The 16918-nt window shown below is 41.5% G+C and overlaps 1 long non-coding RNA gene across 1 annotated transcript; it reads right to left on the bottom strand.

The window, feature by feature from the left end:
* Positions 1-7050: 7050 nt before the first annotated feature.
* LOC120323856 lies at positions 7051-16797 on the bottom strand. Its single transcript, XR_005564754.1, has 3 exons — positions 16301-16797; positions 12413-12579; positions 7051-8163 (listed from the first exon to the last, which is right to left on the bottom strand). It is a non-coding gene; the product is annotated as an uncharacterized LOC120323856 (long non-coding RNA).
* Between the last annotated feature and the right edge of the window lie 121 nt (positions 16798-16918).

The raw sequence follows: 16918 nt of genomic DNA on the forward strand, positions 1-16918 counted from the left end.
AAACAGGCATACTTAGCGTCCTATATCAAAATATGAAATTCCTCCCTGAATGAAACCAGTTGAGATCTTCTCAACTCATAGAGGCATTGATCAGTCTCTGAAGTTGTTGTCTAGGAGCAAGTGAGTCCTGAAAGTGAATCTCCGGTTTGTGAGGGTCTGTGCATGGTGGAGCACATGCACAGGAATGTTTTCAGGTGCTCACATGCAAATTGTCTTGGAGTCAACTGAAAATGCAAATTAAAAAGTAGATGAAAGGAGGCTAAATCAAAAGAACAAGAAAGGCAAAATAAAATAAACTCCAACAAGATGAGGTATGATGAGATAGGAGAAGAAAAAGCACATCAGAAACGACAGGAGGAGAAAGAGAAAAACTGGAAAGGGTCAAAAAAGAGGAGAGATAAAAGAAGCACAGTATATAAAGCAAGCAAACGCAAAGTAGAAAAATAGCAGTCATCAGCTGCTTACATATGCCTTTTCACTAGAAACAAGTGTGACAGCTAACCTCAGAGATGAATTACAAGATGCAAAAAATGCAACAGTTCCAAGAAGAACATTCATTCATCACTGTTTCACATAACTAGTATTTTCTACTCCTGATTTTCAGGCTAGCTGCACAGATCTTTATTATCCATAACGTTACAGAACCTACTGGTGAGGGGAAAAAAATGATCTGGTATTTTGTGTTCTGGATGAATACCACCAAAATACCTAGATGCAAGATGCCTACTTGCATGATGAATGCAAGTACACGATTGATCATTTAATAATGAATTGCTTTTGTTTTGCTAGTTCAAGTCACACTTTGAATATGGGGTTAGAGTGCAGTGTTTTTCTCAATTTTTTTAATGGGTGCTTGGTGATACTGGATTTGTCATCTGTGGAGCCATGAAGTAATAGGAGATAGTCATAAACTGCCATTGGTCCTAACACAAATCACAGCAACCTCACTGCAAGTCTTCAGGAAATTGTAGTCATTGTTATTTATTTAATGTACGTCTGAGCATCTCTGGTTTGAGCCTGTCCAGTGATGATGGCAATGACAAAACATTACTGCAGTTTGCTGGCACCTTTGGAAATAACTGTAATCAATGCTTCTGAAGAAAAAAAAATAATCAAAAGACAGTTTTGCCTTTTTTTTTAATAGGTATCTGAAGGTTGTCCTTTAGGTTTAACTTTTTTTGTACAAGCCCTTAAAGTACAAAACGTCATCTGTTAGTGATGATCTGTCCTTTGCTGATGCATGCCTTTGGTTGATCCCTTGAACCTTGCAAAAATGTTTTATTTGCCAACAAGATTATCATTTGGCATGACCAAGCAACCCAATAGAGGGGTCGCAAATTAAAAAGGGTTTAATTCTAACACTGTTGACTGGAAAGTGAGGACCTTTCACCGAAGTAAGTGGGGTTGAGTGCGTTTACTAAGTCCATTTTAGAGGTCTGCTAGATCTAATTCTGTTGTTTTTTGTTTGTTTTGGTTTTTTCCTGTCAGTGGGTCAAACCAGAGAGGTTTTGCCGTGTCTGTTTGCAGTAGATATTTTTGACTCTCCCAGGTCATTTTACAGCCTGTATCCCCAGGGCTGGTTGTGAATTCCCAGCAGAGCCTCAGCTGCAGGAGTGGTGAAGGATAGAAGATAAAGCATGCATGCTGCCGGTCCACATTGTTTGAAAACATCGGTGTGTTCATAAACACTTTGGTCATTTAGAACAATATATCAAAGACAGCCAGAGGGAGTCAAGCGAAGGAGGGAAACCATGCCAGCACGTTCCCCTGAGACACTGATAGGAGCTGGGAAACTCCTCAATGTTGGACTTCAGTGCTTCCCTGCAGCTTTGGGTCTCTTGGCTGCCCTATAGCCATCAGTTTAGCAGAATAAATGGGTGTAACCGCCATCTGCACTCCTCCATTTGTGTTATTTCACACATGTAATTTACTCATGTGAGTCATCAGCTTGATATCAGTGGGTCTACTTGTGCAAGTAGTCTTCCATGCAAATGTATTTGCTGGAGTGACAGGCATCATCGTGACAACTAAATGGATTGAAAAGATACTTCAGGAAAAATCCAGTAGGTGGCATAAATAAGCTGTATATTTTTTTCCACTTTCTATTATACAATTTTTTTTCTTTCATTTATTCCTTATTTTAAACCTCATTTAACTTACAGGGAAGCTGAAGTTTTATCACTTGGCTCTTAAAACACAATCCCACAGGCAAAGGTTTTATTCCAAATTGAGAAATTTTTTTACACTTTCTGGCAGCATATAGCTCCCCCCCCCCCCCCCCCATTTATGTTTTTACAGTTTTCTGTTTTCAAGTTATACAGCTAGGACTGCCTACACCACAACAAAAGGTAAGGGTTTCTTATTAGGACAGGCATATCTGGACTGCTTGATTCACTTCTCCTCAAACTCCTTTTTCCTTTTTTTTTCCTCTTCTTTGAAGTTCAGGCTTCCACTCTCACTTGAGTGAACAACTAAAGCAGTTTATAGTGCTGCCACCACTTGGCTATTTGCTGCTTTTCCTCGGTGAGATTTAGGAGAGTCCTTGGGATGGTGGTCCACAGCTTCTCTCCAGTGAGCACAGGGATGTCTTTCTGCATCAGCCTGAAAAGCTGCTGTGCTTAGCTTCACTTACAAAGACTACTGGTTGTTAGGAGGGTGGGACAAATTGAGTACTTTCTTCAGCACCCTCAGTTCATGTTCTTTTCTCTTGGCACAAATCCATACCCTTTGGGTGACACCCCTGCAGGGGACCCTTCTTCAAAGGGTACAAGAAGGGATGTTGGCAGGGGACAGGGAACAGCATCATCTGTATCCCAAGTTGGAGAACGGGCCTGCCACAGCAGGTGATATGCCTTGATGGTCACTTAAGTGATGGGTTCACTCATACTCTGCTTGTTGGTGTTCTCCCAACATGTGGAAAAAGAGCGTTCACATCAGTAACTTCAGATGACCTACAGCTGAGAAAAGGCACCGGAGATTGTTGCCTGAGCAAACGCATGTTTGTTTGCAAGATGCCTGCTAATCAGAATCTAGAGTTTAATGGTCCAAAATCCAGGGCTGTGGTAAAACCTGTTTACATAAAACTCAAGAAATGCCTGCCTGTAACAACAAACGGCTCTTCCCTTTCATAACTGCGAGCCCTGCCAATTACATTGGCCCACACTGCTCAGTAAAAACAGGATTCACTGAAAACAAAATTCACTCTGTTAGATTATGCCAAATACAGTAAAAATCAAAGCAGTTTTCAAGTTCAATGAAGCAAATAGAATGGAGATATTTTAAAAATGGGTATGTTTATCATGCTTCCACCCTGAGTACTTTTACTAATAACAGGCATAAAGAAGAGAAAAAATTACCTTTTTTTCACTACTGCTTACATTCTTCATTTCCTAATTTGTTCATGCAAATTGGAATAATTTCATTGCAGACTTAAAGGATGAGAAAACCATGCTGTTAGCTCCTTAAAAATTTCAGTCATTGTTAATAATTGACTTGGATAGCTATTTGAAAGCATTATTAGGTCCAACTTTTAAAACAGGAGTTAAAAAGTGAGCGTGGAGAAAACCACTGAATTGCTTCTTCTCAGTATTCATTGTTCATTTTAGGCACACTTAAAAATTAATTGGATCCAGTGACTTAGAACATTGAAGACTCTTGCATGACTCATTAAGCTGACATTTCAAACATTTGTAATTTACACAGTAAGAATGATAGAGTCAGATAAGCCATCTATACATTTGAGCTCCTTCATTAGGGTAGGACTACTGAAGAGAATGCCCTTAGTTTTGAGTATCATCATCAATTCAGCTCTAAGACATCTGTAATGGAGCTGAGTTTGATAGACTGCTAGAATGTGAAAAACTAAACTCCAACCTCTTAAAAATAGGCAACACAATTAATTGCTACTTTTTTATTTATGATCTTTAATGTTTTAATGGATACAGTTAAATTTCCACATCATTGAGCAAGCCAATTGGTATTTAAAGGAAGAAATAGATCATTTCAAATTATAAAGCACTTGCTTTATTACCTATGCCTTCTTTAAGTGATGCAAGTTTTTATTATTTTGCATTCTTGATCTTCAGAAACTTAAAACTGCTGGAGCTCCATGATTCTGAGGGACAGTTACAGCTGAGGTAGCAGAAGGGGCAGGTTTTGCTGTGTCAATTTGTTGTCCATCCAATTTATTTATTCATGCAGTATTATTTGTTTCTGCTATTTCAGAAGCTTAATAGAAACAAAAGTATTGTTACAATATCTCCTGAATTTATTTTCTTCTTTTTTCTTTAAGCCTAAATAAACATATTCTTCACGTAATATTTTGCAGTCAGGGGAGCATTCTGTGCGAATTTCCCATAAAATCAGTCAGGGTAGCACCCATGTCTGAGAGCAAAGTGTTGTGCTGCTCTTCCTCCATTTCTTCCCACTTCCTGTGAGAAGTCTTTCGAATCCACTGAGTGAGGCAGGGGTGTCAGAATTGCCTCCAGACACAGCTGAGCCCTTCCAAATATTTTAATGAAACTCAAATGATTGTTACTTAATCAGCCATGCTGTGAAATGACTTGATGTGAGCTGCTGACCTTTCACGTTTCCTAAACTGAGAAAGAGACTTTTTTCGTCCCTGGGAGCCTGACTCTTCCACAGAAGCCTCTCCTGTCTGCCCTCCATGCCCCAGAGCCCCCAGAGCAATCGGACAGTTCAGAGGTGGTCCCCAAACGCTACAGACAGTGTATTAGGTCTTCCCATCTTCAGGGGTTCATCCCACATCCACGCCAGAAATCTAGTTCAGAGAAAGGACCTGGGAAATTTGGGAAATTTAGGAAACCTACTCCTCTCAGGTAAGGCTTTGCTTAGTGCTATCAAGATACAGATAATTAGAACACTTAGTTGGCTTTCTTAGGCAACAGTTTTCTTCTATCCCTTGCATGTCGTTCAGCAGTGTTGGGATCTCTGTACATCATATGTGCACATTTTCTAATTAGGAGTAACCAAGTTCCTCTAATTCTATTGGTGAGAAGCTGCTAAGGAAGATGACACACTGTTATGAATTATTTCAACTGTCAGGCTATTAATTTTAATTAGTCTAGCTTTGTCTAGACACTTAAATGCTTTGAGAGGTGATGGGAACATTGTATGGAAACTAATTAGTCAGACACCATAATTTTCTGTCATTCCAATGCAAATAGTGCCTTTTGCAGAAGCCAGAACAAAAGTGTTCTGAGCCCAGCTCAGCCATCCCAGCTAAGTGTATGCAAATATTCACCTTGTCTGAGTAAAATATTTTTAAAATATTCTCAAGAGTTTGAAATTGTAACAGATAACACATGATAAGGTTGAGAACAAAGAGTAGCTTCTCTACGTGGTCGTTTAAGTAATTGTTTTCTCTCACCTGTTTTTAAGAAACCAAGGAACAGAGATTGCCTTTTCACTGGAAGGCAGCTTCTGTGACTTCACAATAATGATGTCTAAGAACATTGTTCATTAGGTACCTAAGGTAAGTAGGGTACACCTCTAAAATTGCCTGAGTATCTATAAACGCAATAGCCCATAGTTCCTCTCTGTAGGATACACTGTGTTCTATGATCTGAATGATACACACCTTAAATACCTGCCTGGTTATTCACTTTACCCTGTAGCTCATTGTCCCGCTCTGCTCTGTGCTGGTGTGGCCTCACCTTGAATATTGTGTGAAGTTCTGGGCACCTCTGTACAAGAAAGATATTGAGCTATTAGAAAGTGTCCAAAGGAAGGTAACAGAGATGGTGAAGGGCCTTGAGGGGAAATCGTATGAAGAGTGGCTGAGGTAACTTGGTGTGTTCAGCCGGGAGGAGACTGAGAGGAGACCTCATTGAAGTCTACAACTTCCTTGTGAGGGGAAGAAGAGGGGCAGGCACCAATTGTGACCAGTGACAGTAACCAAGGGAATGGCCTGAAGTTGTGTCAGGGGAGGTTTAGGTTGGATAGTAGAAGAAGGTTCTTCACCCAAAGGGTAGTTGGGTACTGGAACAGGCTTCCCAGGCCAGTGGTCACACCACCAAGCCTGACAGAGTTCAAGGGGCATTTGGCTGATACTCTCAGGCACATGTGTGACTCTTGGGGCTGGTTCTGTGCAGGGCTAAGGGTTGGACTTGGTGATCTTTGTGGATCCCTTCCAACTCAGCATATTCTGTGATTCTGTGATGTTCTGATCCACTGGGTGAAGAACACATGCCGTAACCAACTTCAAGTAGCTATTTATTCTTTGTGTTTCAGTGAGATCCCTCTTATCATTTTTTTCAAAACAAACTTTTAAGAATAAAGTGAAAATTACACACACACATATACACTCATATTTTGTTTCACAGAATATGCTGAGTTGGAAGGGACCTGCAAGGATCATAAAAGTCCAGTTCTTACATGAATGGCCCATACAGGCTATTCATGGTTAAGAACCATGGCCTTAACCATACAAGGTTAAGACCTTGCTGTCCTTAACACCAAGCTCTAACCAACTGAGCTAATCTCATATACACATTTTTTTCTTTTTTTTTTTTTTTTTTAGAAAAGAGAGTATTCACCTGGTTACACCACGGTATTTTTGTTAAAATAGGAGCTGTTATCAAGCATGGCAGTGTTGCTACAAAGAATAACTTGCACTTTTATTTCTATTCAAAAAAGTATCTAAAATTATTGTTATTATCAGTTTTAATTTCTAAGGGGGCACCACTTAACTACTCAAAAGATGGTCAAAATAACTGATGCCCCAGACCAAGTCATGTGAGTCATACTTTAGAAGTGGACAGGTGAAAGGAATGGTGGTATAGGGAGGCAATGTTAGTTTGGAATTCAGGAATGGCCTCAAAATGCATGTTGATACAACCTTCCTCCTGGAGCGGACAGGAGTGACTTTCACACACTTAGTTGTGTTTTGATGCAATCAAAGCAGAGGAAGAACAACCTCATTATGCCATAAGAAGCAGACCCTCCGAGACCAGACGGTTCTCTTTATCATGGTAGTTGCCCTTTGCTCAGTTGTAGAACTCCCTCCTCATTCCCCTGAGGGAGGTCTGATGGAGCATTTACTGGCTAAACTGCTCTGATGTGAGAGGCAGCTGTGTCTTTAGAAGGTGTCATACACCATCAAAGACACGAGAAGCGTCCCCAAGCTCGTTTCTGAGGCCTTCCACCAGAGGACTGAAAGCTCCCCCTGCACACACGGAAGGTACCATTCCGACCTGAATGTAAGGGTATATTAACCCATCGCACTTTGTGTTTCACAGGCTTCTTCCCCCAGCCCCAATGGATCAAGACTATCACTTCGACCAACAGACAACTATATTGCAACAAAGAACTCTTGTCACTGAGATATATGGGTGGCGATATGTTTTTACTCTTTTCCTTTTTCTTTCTTCCTCTTTCTTTCTTTCATACATTTTCTTATGTGGTATTTTTATGCTTTCCTGTTGCTATATTATTATAGATAGTAATAACCAAAACAGCTACATACCTGCTTTCCATTGCAACCAAATTGTTCCAAAATAAGACTTACATATATGTATATATATATATTTACAAACATGGATCATTCAGTGTCGTTTTACTCTAATCTGCCCCAAGAGATTTATTTACAAGAACCTGGGCTATCATGACTTTCTGAGGTAGGTTGTAACTCAGGGGCTGGGGTGGGGGGGTGACCTGTTTGTGTGTTTATCATGCTTTAGCTGGAAAAGGGCACCTGGACACCAGAAACATGTCTCCTGCGTCAGATTGCATGGCAGGTGATTTTGTTAGCATCCTCAAGAAAAACATCCTGTTATTCGAAGAGAAATTTTAATTTCTGGAGCAGAGGTAGATCTCAGAGCCTGGGTAGCCATCCTAATACCTCTTGGTCTTGGGTAGACTGGTTCCTTACAAATAAAAGAATATGACGCTTAGAGATTCCCCAGAAGGTAATTTCAGGCTCCTGAACTTCTTCCATGCTGACTTGGTAGAAGAGCTGTAGAGGTTTTGCAGTTTAGCACAGGGTTACATGGCAAGGTTCCTTTCTCTGTCTATGGAGCTTACATTTCTGTTAGCAGGTGTTTTACAATGCTTGTCACTTCTTCCAAAGGCAATGCTGGGGTACAGGGCACAGCATTTTTCCATCTCCTGACCCCAGATCTTGGGGGGACACTGCTGGGTCTCCTTGTAAAACACAAAATTTGGGTGGAAAGCAGTTCAATGTTTAGTTAAAGAAAATAGTGTAGACCAAGATCTGCATATGACATACGTGCAGACTCATACATGCAGGCCCTGACATGTCAGCAGTTGAAAGGGGGTTATTAAAAGAGGAAGAATGAATGAAACAATACCAGAATACTAAAACAAACAAACAAACAAACAAATAAAAACCCCAACCAACCAATCAAAAAACCAACCCAAACCCCAAACCAACCAAACAAAAACCCAAACCCCAACAAACCCCCATAACTAATTGGTCTGTCAGAGAGTCTGACTCTGACATGCTTGCAGCAATGTTGGGTTTGTCCTGTCTGCAGAGGTCTCCCCACTCCACAGAGAAGTCATGGGGGAGGCTAGGGTAGAGGAAGAACAGCCAGCATCCTGCTGGGGTGCAGCTGGGCTCTCCATCAGATACACCGGCACTGCAGGAAGGCACTGGATGATTTTGTTCACACAGCTTAAAGGAGGCATTTACAGTCATAGCTGTAGCTCGTCTTCAGAAACTCGCACACATTTAATATGACTACATATGTCTTCTTTATCTCCAGTTCTCGACTGTATTCTGACCAAATGAGTTGTTGTGTGAAGGCCAGAATGTTACCTTGTGACACAACAGCCAGAGATGGCAATGAACTCATATTCATTTAAAACCTGTTTTTGCAGAACTAATCTGTAGAACTTTCTGTATCTCTTTGCCTAACTGTCTCTTTGCAAATTATGATTTCAGCTTGTGATTTCAGCACTCACATAATGTGAGATGTTCTAAATTCCTTATTTACAGGATTTGTCTCTTACCAAACCAAAACTACTCTTTTAAACTTCTTCCTTATTTTCGGCTTCCAACTTGTTAGCAGCTCTTGTTTGTCCTGTTGATGGTGGCAGCCTTTGGAGCAGTGACTGTAAAGATGTCAAGTTGCATTTTATCTTCCAGTGTCAGGTGTGTCTGCTCCATTTGAAATGGACAAAAAATGCACAGACCACTTCTTGCTCTCATCACACTGCCAGTTCTTGTTTAATTCACTCTCTGGCAAGTTATCTTTCAACAGCACAGATTTCTAACTTTCTTTCATGCCCACAGTTGTTTTTCCTCAGTTGTTTCAGTCTGGTTTTCCTAAACCAAATCGCATTCATGTTTCTAGTCTCTCTCTTTGTACAGCTGTTCTGCTCACACTTCTCCCAAATCAGCTGCCATTGCAGAAGGCATTAACACGCTTCTTGCTCCTCCTGCTAGGCTAGTGATGCAGATTAAGCCAGCATAATAAAGAGCATCTGAGCAGATATAACTGGTTGGACTGGAAAATTCTCACGATAAATTTGCAATAATGGTGGAGGTGGGGGGCAAGCCATATCCAGGGCCAGCCCCTGCCTTCTCACACTTCCTCAGTACCAGTGGATTATAACTGTCTGATTCCAAGTGTCACTCACGTTTGGGACTGGAGAAAAGTTGCTCTTCCAGCCCCAGAAAATGCCCAAGAGTGATACAGGAGCACTGCAGGATGACTGCCAGACACAGCAGGTGGCTTTTCATGATACCATGGCCAGGAAGTAGAGAAGGATCTTTATTAAATCTCCCTCTTCTGCCATGGCATGCAAATGCAACTGCATATCTTCATCTCAGTTAAGTTAATGTGGCTCATTAAGGAAGGACAGTAGTACTGGGGGAGCATGAGCTACCCTTTTGGTTCTTCAGCTAGCCAAAGCTCTTGAGGAGAACACATCATGGGCTGCTTCTGCAAGAGTGGCTAAAACCATTAAGTGAAAGGCTGAAAAAAAAATTACCAGTATATCTCCTAGAAATACCTCTTTGCTGCTTACATTCAGATCAATACTTACAGATTCCAAAGCACATGCACTGCTTTAAAAAATGTTACCCCTTGTGTTATCTAAGTAATAATCCTGCAATTAGTGTAGTGGTGTTTGGTGCACATGGACATTGAGGTCTATTATTCATGGCTGAATGTATTTAATCATGCTCTGCTTAAGAGTATAATGATGCCTTAATTACAGGTCTCTACATAAAGGTCCTTGAAGGGCAGTTTTGTATTGTAAGAAATATTTTAAAAAGGCAATTTATTTTTGCTGGTGTTGACTGTGTTGGCTAACCAAACAGAAAATATACAGTTATGGTTCTCGAGGGGAATGGCTACCACTCATCCAGTAGCACAGGGCAAAGGAACAAGGTGGATAAAATGAGAGAGAAAAAAGGTTAATCAAGCTTGTCTGCCACGCCCTAACTTGCTTTAAGGCCCCAGATGAAGTGCTCACAGCAGGTATCATCTACCTAAAGGCTCCTGTTTTTCCTGATGACTTTCTCTTTCCTGAGATCTCTTCAGGGTTCATACATAGAGTGGGGGTGTTGATGTGTGGAAACATGCTTTTTCTTCTAACAGGAAAAGCTGAAAATTGTTAAGGAAATAGAACATTTACAACAGAGATTTTGAGAATTCATTAATCTCCTATAGTAAAGAAGCATCTGATATATTGCAAAAGGTTTGTTGTACTGGGTTGTTGTACACGTTTTGGTTAGTGGAGCACTACAGAGGTGTCTTCTGTGAGAAGATGCCAAAAGCTTTCACCACATAAGAGAGCCTGTGCCAGCCGGCTCCAAAACAGACCTTCCACTGGCCAAAGCTGAGCCCATCAGCAATGGTGGTAGCACCTCTGGGATAATATGTATAAGAAGAGGGAAAAGCTGCTGCGCAACAGCAGCTGGAATAGAGGTTTGAGAGTATTTAAGAGAAACTGCTATGCAGGCACCAAAGTCAGTGAAGGAGGAGAAGGTGCTCCAGGCACTGGAGCCCCTGGTGCAGACCATGGTAAAGCAGGCTGTCCCCCTGCAGCCCATGGAGGTCCATGGAGAAGCAGATATCCACCTGCAGCCTGTGGAGAACCCCATGGCAGAGCAGGTGGATGCCCAAAGGAAGCTGTGACTCTGTTGGAAGACTCTGGAGCAGTCTCCTGGCAGGACCTGTGCATGCATGGAGAGAGGAACAGGTTTGTTGGCAGAACTTGTAACCCTGTGGGGGAGCCATGCTGGAACAGTTTGTGAAAAACTGCAGCCTATTGAAAGGACTCCTGTTCAAGAATTTGTGGAGGACTGTCTCCTGTGGGAGGGATCCCCGTGCTAGAGCAAGGGAAGAGAAGGAAGGAACTGCAAGAGCAAAGTGTAATGGACTAACCCCCATTCCAGTCTTCCTGTGCCACTGGTAGGGAGCAGGCAGAGAATTCAGTAGTAAAGTTGGGCCTGGGAAGAAGGGAGGGTTTGGGGGAGAAGATGTCTTAAGATTTGGTTTTTATTTTCTCATTATCCTACTCTGATTTGATTGGCAGTATTTCCCCAAGTCGAGTCTTTTTTGCCCATTGTAATTGCTAAGTGATCTCTCCCTGTCCTTGTCTCAACCCACAAGACTTTCCTTATATTCTCTCATCCCTGTCCATCTGAGGAGGGGAGTGACTGAGTCATTTTGGTGAGCACCTAGCATCCAGCCTGGGTCAAACCACCGCATATGTATACAGCATAAGACAATACTACTTCATGCTTTGTTTTCATTGCCTAACAACCTGGCAGAAAAACAGGTGTGCTATCTTACAAACAACTTTAAGAAGTTGTTACAGTCTTCGTTGGGAAAAAAAACCCAAAACATCAAAAAAAAAAAAAAGAAAAACACACAAAAAAACCCCAAAACAACCAACCAACCAAAAAACCCACATCTTATCCCCTCAAAAAAAAAAAACAAACAACAACAAACCAAACCAACCAAAAAACCTGTTATAGTGTTTCCTGCATAGTATCTTACACAGAGCTTCCCAACTATTCATGCAGGTAGCATGCAATTCTGCAGCTCCCTGGCTGTCTGGTGGTGGAGGTACTGATACATTGGATGATGTCAGATGAACTAAATAAAAAGTGCAGCAACTGATGGAAAAAGACAGCAACCAGGTGGCTCAAGCTCTAACCAGGCACTTCAGTGTACACACGCACAGAGACACAACAGCCAAACACAAGTGAAATGGGCAGGGATTTTTACATTTACTTCCACAGATATTGCATTAGGTTCTGAATAGTAAAGGCTAATACTTTCACAGTTCCGAAACATGAATCAAACTGAAACATGGGTATCCCTTTCCTCTAATCTCACTGTGGCCCTTCCTAAAAGCATTTAATACAAAATCCTCCTTGTATGTCTTCCAGCATAGCTCCTTGGCCCCTTACCTCTGTCTCTTGTCTCACATCAGATCCTCAGAGGCAGGTCCAAGCGTCACCATGTGAACTGAACATCTGAAAGCACTGCTTTTTAGTGAGGAAATGCTTGTAGTTAAGCTTTTGGTTGATGCACCTGGGTACAGGCAGAAGAGCAGGAAGGGATGAAGTTTACAGACCTACAAGGAGAGACACAGTCACTGAAGAGAACTGCTCGCAGCTGCAGTGGGACTGTGAATGCTGTTTCAGCCAACTTTACTGCTGCCTTTCAAAGGCAGGAGGATGCCTGTTACCTTTGGGCCACTTTCTTCCCAGCAAACAGAGCCAGTCCTGTGTGTCAGGGATTGATGCCAAGGCTTTGCATTAATTCACCCCATGGCTGAACTGGACTTTTAACAGCCAGACTTCTCAGCCAAAAGTAGGAACCATCAGGAGAAACAGACATAGAAGCTATTTCTAGAATAACTTGAGTTCTTCCAGCAGTATCAAGAAGATAACACCTCTGAAAGTACATCTTGTAAAAATGCTTTTTTTAGTTGTTGCGTTTAGATGAATATTGTGTTGGCTAATTTCCATAATTTAAAACTCAATATCAGTAACTCTCACCTTTTATCTCTTAAGGTGATTGTAAGTGGCAGATTCACTTAATGTACGACAGTGTAACTGGAAAAAGAACATATTTTACAGTCTTGAAAAAGTGCCAGAGCTTTTATATATTCACTGACAGTTAGAATTCAAAGGTGATGACAACATCATGCTTGGATATAGTGAGAATCAATCATTATCTGACCTGACCTGAAAAAACAAATGCTGATGAATGTGTAGAGGGAGCTCAGTTCAGAGCTGGTATGCACGTAAACCCCTTAATCCGTGCACTTGTGATAAATGCTGTTCATCATTAGCAGGTGGAATTAAACTTGACTTGCAGAGGGTATCAGTGAATACAAACACTTTTGGGAACCTCTTAACTATTTCCTGGGGAAGAGCCCAACTTCCATGGGCTGCTTCAGGTGCCAATGTCTTGGAGACAGGAGGGTGCTTCAAGAGAACAGAATTCTAAGGGATTATTTTTTCTTTTCTTTTTTTTTTTTTTTTTCATTAAGTTTACCCTAATAGAATTTTAGGCCAAAAATTACATTTCCTGACTTGAGTAAAACAGTCAAGTTAATTTTGTACTTTTCACCTATATCCACTAACACAATCAAAATTTTAATTCCTTTTGGCAGTCTTCCTGACATGGCATACCACAATGGCTTACTTCATGATACAGCTAAAACTGGGAGCACTTTGCTTTACAAGGCATTTTAGCCCAAGACAAGGAGGTTTTTGGAGTGAAACTGAACACTACACAGAAGTGCAGAGTCCACAGCTTCATCTAACATTTTCTAAAACTCTAGGCAGTCAGTTTCTCGTTTACCAGGAAAATGGCACCTAAGCTAACTCTAGGCACTCCCAAATTGCATAATCTGACACTTGTATGGTGTTAGAATGGTCAGATTCCTCCCCAGATTTCTGTCAATCAATGACATTAGAAAATGCAATCACTTAGAAAATGTTAACTCCTATGTGTTGATTTCTGATACACCAGTTCTCTAAAGGGGCAGGAGGTGAGGGGAAGGAACAAAAAGGAATGAATGTTCATTTTCATATTCCTCTTCTTATGATTTTCCAAGTTAAAAAAAAAAAAAAAAGAGCACATTTGGTGACTCTCCCTGTGTCATTAGTCACCTAAACAACCAGACCAGTTGTTTTAAACCTGTGTACGATAGCTGCACATCCAGGACTTCCATCATGCCCAGGACTCTCATTGATTTGTCGGGGGAGAGAGTTCTGTTCCAACCTGGAAAATAATAGTCATGGCCCTCTACCCTGCAAAGCTATATTCATGGGCATTTCAAATTTTTTTTAGCTCCATTATGTACGAATAGGAGGTTAGGCTACAGTACATACAAATAGTGTCTGCATATGAAGCACATTAGCAAGGTACTAGTGCAGCAATGGAGATCATAGTTTAAAAAACTATTTTTGGGGCAAAGATCTATTGGACATGTTACTAATTAACCTATTTTATACAGCAATACAGTGGGACTACTGAAGAGGACAGCTCAGCATACACACATTATCAGACAGCTCAGCATACACTTCATCAAAGTCAGACTTTGGAACATACTCTACATTCTTTAAAACTGCTATCATAGAATCACAGAATCTCAGCATATCTCATATTGGAAGGGAGCACCAAGTTCAACTACATGCTCCTCAAAGGACTACCTAAAACTACTGCCAGGAGATGTAAGCAAGAGTTACATGTATGATCACTAACTCCCTGAAGGAAGCACAATTAGACTGATTTTGGTCAACTCGGTGGTAAATAAAAATTACATTCTTGGTAAAACTGAAATTAGAAACCTCTTCCTGTTCCAAAATCTGTCCTGGCAATATGTCTTGTCTCTCCACTAGACAAGAATTTAATCCACGAGATACAGGCAAGCATGTATAAATAAGTGAACTGGATTTTCTGTAAAATTAGATTAAATTCTGGAAAATGTTTAAAGCAGTCATCCATTTTCTCTACTTCATCAGATTGATTTGTTTATCTCTAGCACTGTGTGTATTTTAAAATCATGAAGACAATAACACGTTATTTTGACTTTGTTTTCCAGACAACTGTTTGAACTGGGGCAAGAGATGGCAGATCGACAGATCTGAAAATGACCCAAAAGCCAGTTTTGCCATGCCAAAGGGAGATCCAACTTGCAGTAATTCTGTTGAACAAGAAATCCACACAGGTCCTAAGTGAATGAGGAATTCATTGGGAAGCTTGCGCTGGTGTTCTTTACTGCGTGTGACCCAGTCTCAGGTCACTGGGTGGTTGCATGTGTGCAGCACAGCTCAGCTCCCTGCTACACAGGACAGCCTGCACCCACTGGCTCTGAGAGTGTATGCATGGCAAAGTGAGGGACATTTTTCTGTTTAATTTTTTTTTTTGCAGCTACTGCTGCTGTTTGCTGTCAGTCTGGTGTCAGAGGGAAGACCTTATTTTCACAGTAATTTGGCTCGTTGGGTGACATACCTCTATAACTAGTGTGTAGGATGCAGGTGAGAGAGCATCCACACATTACATGCTAAGTGAAGAGTGAGAAGAAACATTGGCCAGAGGGGTGCAATAGTGTGGTAGTTTGGTCTAGGCCTTCCTTGGTGACCAGTTTGTAACCAAGGAAGTGCCCAGATTTACCCGGTATTCCCTACGATTTTTACGTAAGCCAGACTATAAGAAGAAAGGAGGAGAGGCCTTCGCTCTCTTTCCTTCTGGCAGCTTGGAGGTGCAGGTTCCCTGCTGTTGAGTCTGTGGTGTTGGGGAGCGAGGCCTGGTAAGGCCTTGCCGACCTTGGGAGACGGAGGTTGCCAGCGATCGTTCCAGCGTGACTTTCTGCTGTCCCAATGAGAGTAGTAAGATAGTCTTTTGCTAATGTCTTTTAGTTGCTAGATCTCGGGCTGCTGATTGGGATATATATATATTTTATTTTGGTTTTGTTCCTTTTCCCTTCCCCCTTCCCTTTCCCTTGTGAAATTGTATATATTTCAATTGTATATAACTGTAATATAAGTGTAAATATATTTATATATATTGCTTTAGCTGTCTCTCTCTCGTTTTGGTTTTCTTAGTTGTTTTTTCCCTCTTCTCCCTGAGGTTTTGGGGGGAGGGGGTGTGAACTTCTTCTGGTAAGGTTTGGAGACTTGGCAGGGAGCCAGCTTCAAACCATATCAAATAGTAAAAACTGACTGACCTCAAAGGGTGGAGTGGCTTGTTTAGGACCACTGTTTTAAGATATGTCTCCCCTCAACAGAGATATTTCACCTGCCCTTAGGTTACTGTGATACTATGTTATCACACAGTACCTGCAGCACTGGACCAAACCAGATCTGAGAGAGCTCACAGAAACTTCTTGGCAGTCCAAGTCACTAAGTCAATGTAGGCCAAGTGAGAATGGCTTCAGTGGGTCCCTGTTTCAAAGGGAAAAGCTGTTGATAAGAATTTAAGGTGAGAAGGAGAAAGGACGCAGAGTAACAGAACTGTTTAGATCCCCTGAAGGAAGTCATTGAGGTGTGTTTCTCTGTCTGGTCAGATAGGTCTGAACTGACAAGGGTATGAAGGCACTAGCTTAGAACTTGTTCTAATACCATTTAGAAAGCATCCCTTTCACTATGCTGCCAGGATTGTTTGCAAGATAAAGCCCAAAGGCTTTTATTGCAGTTGGTAACTATTTTTCAGTTCCAGTAAACTGCTTGAACATGGTCCTTTGGTGCCTCCCCATGATGCTTTGCATGGCTGAGAGAGAGGCCACTTCTCACCCAACAGCAAAGGGTCCAGCCTTCGCAACCTGTGCAATACCAGCGAAGGCAGATCACCTTGGGCAAAGCTTTCTTCCAGTCAGCAGGAAAAAACTCGGGTGGGCACCAATGCTGCTCACATCAGCAGCCCCCAAGGGTTGAGCTATCCTGTCCTCCCTGCCTTAA

This window comes from Pipra filicauda, unplaced genomic scaffold, assembly GCF_003945595.2.
Source record: "Pipra filicauda isolate LSUMZ 115617 unplaced genomic scaffold, ASM394559v2 scaffold35_size7292922_pilon, whole genome shotgun sequence".
NCBI lineage: Eukaryota > Metazoa > Chordata > Aves > Passeriformes > Pipridae > Pipra > Pipra filicauda.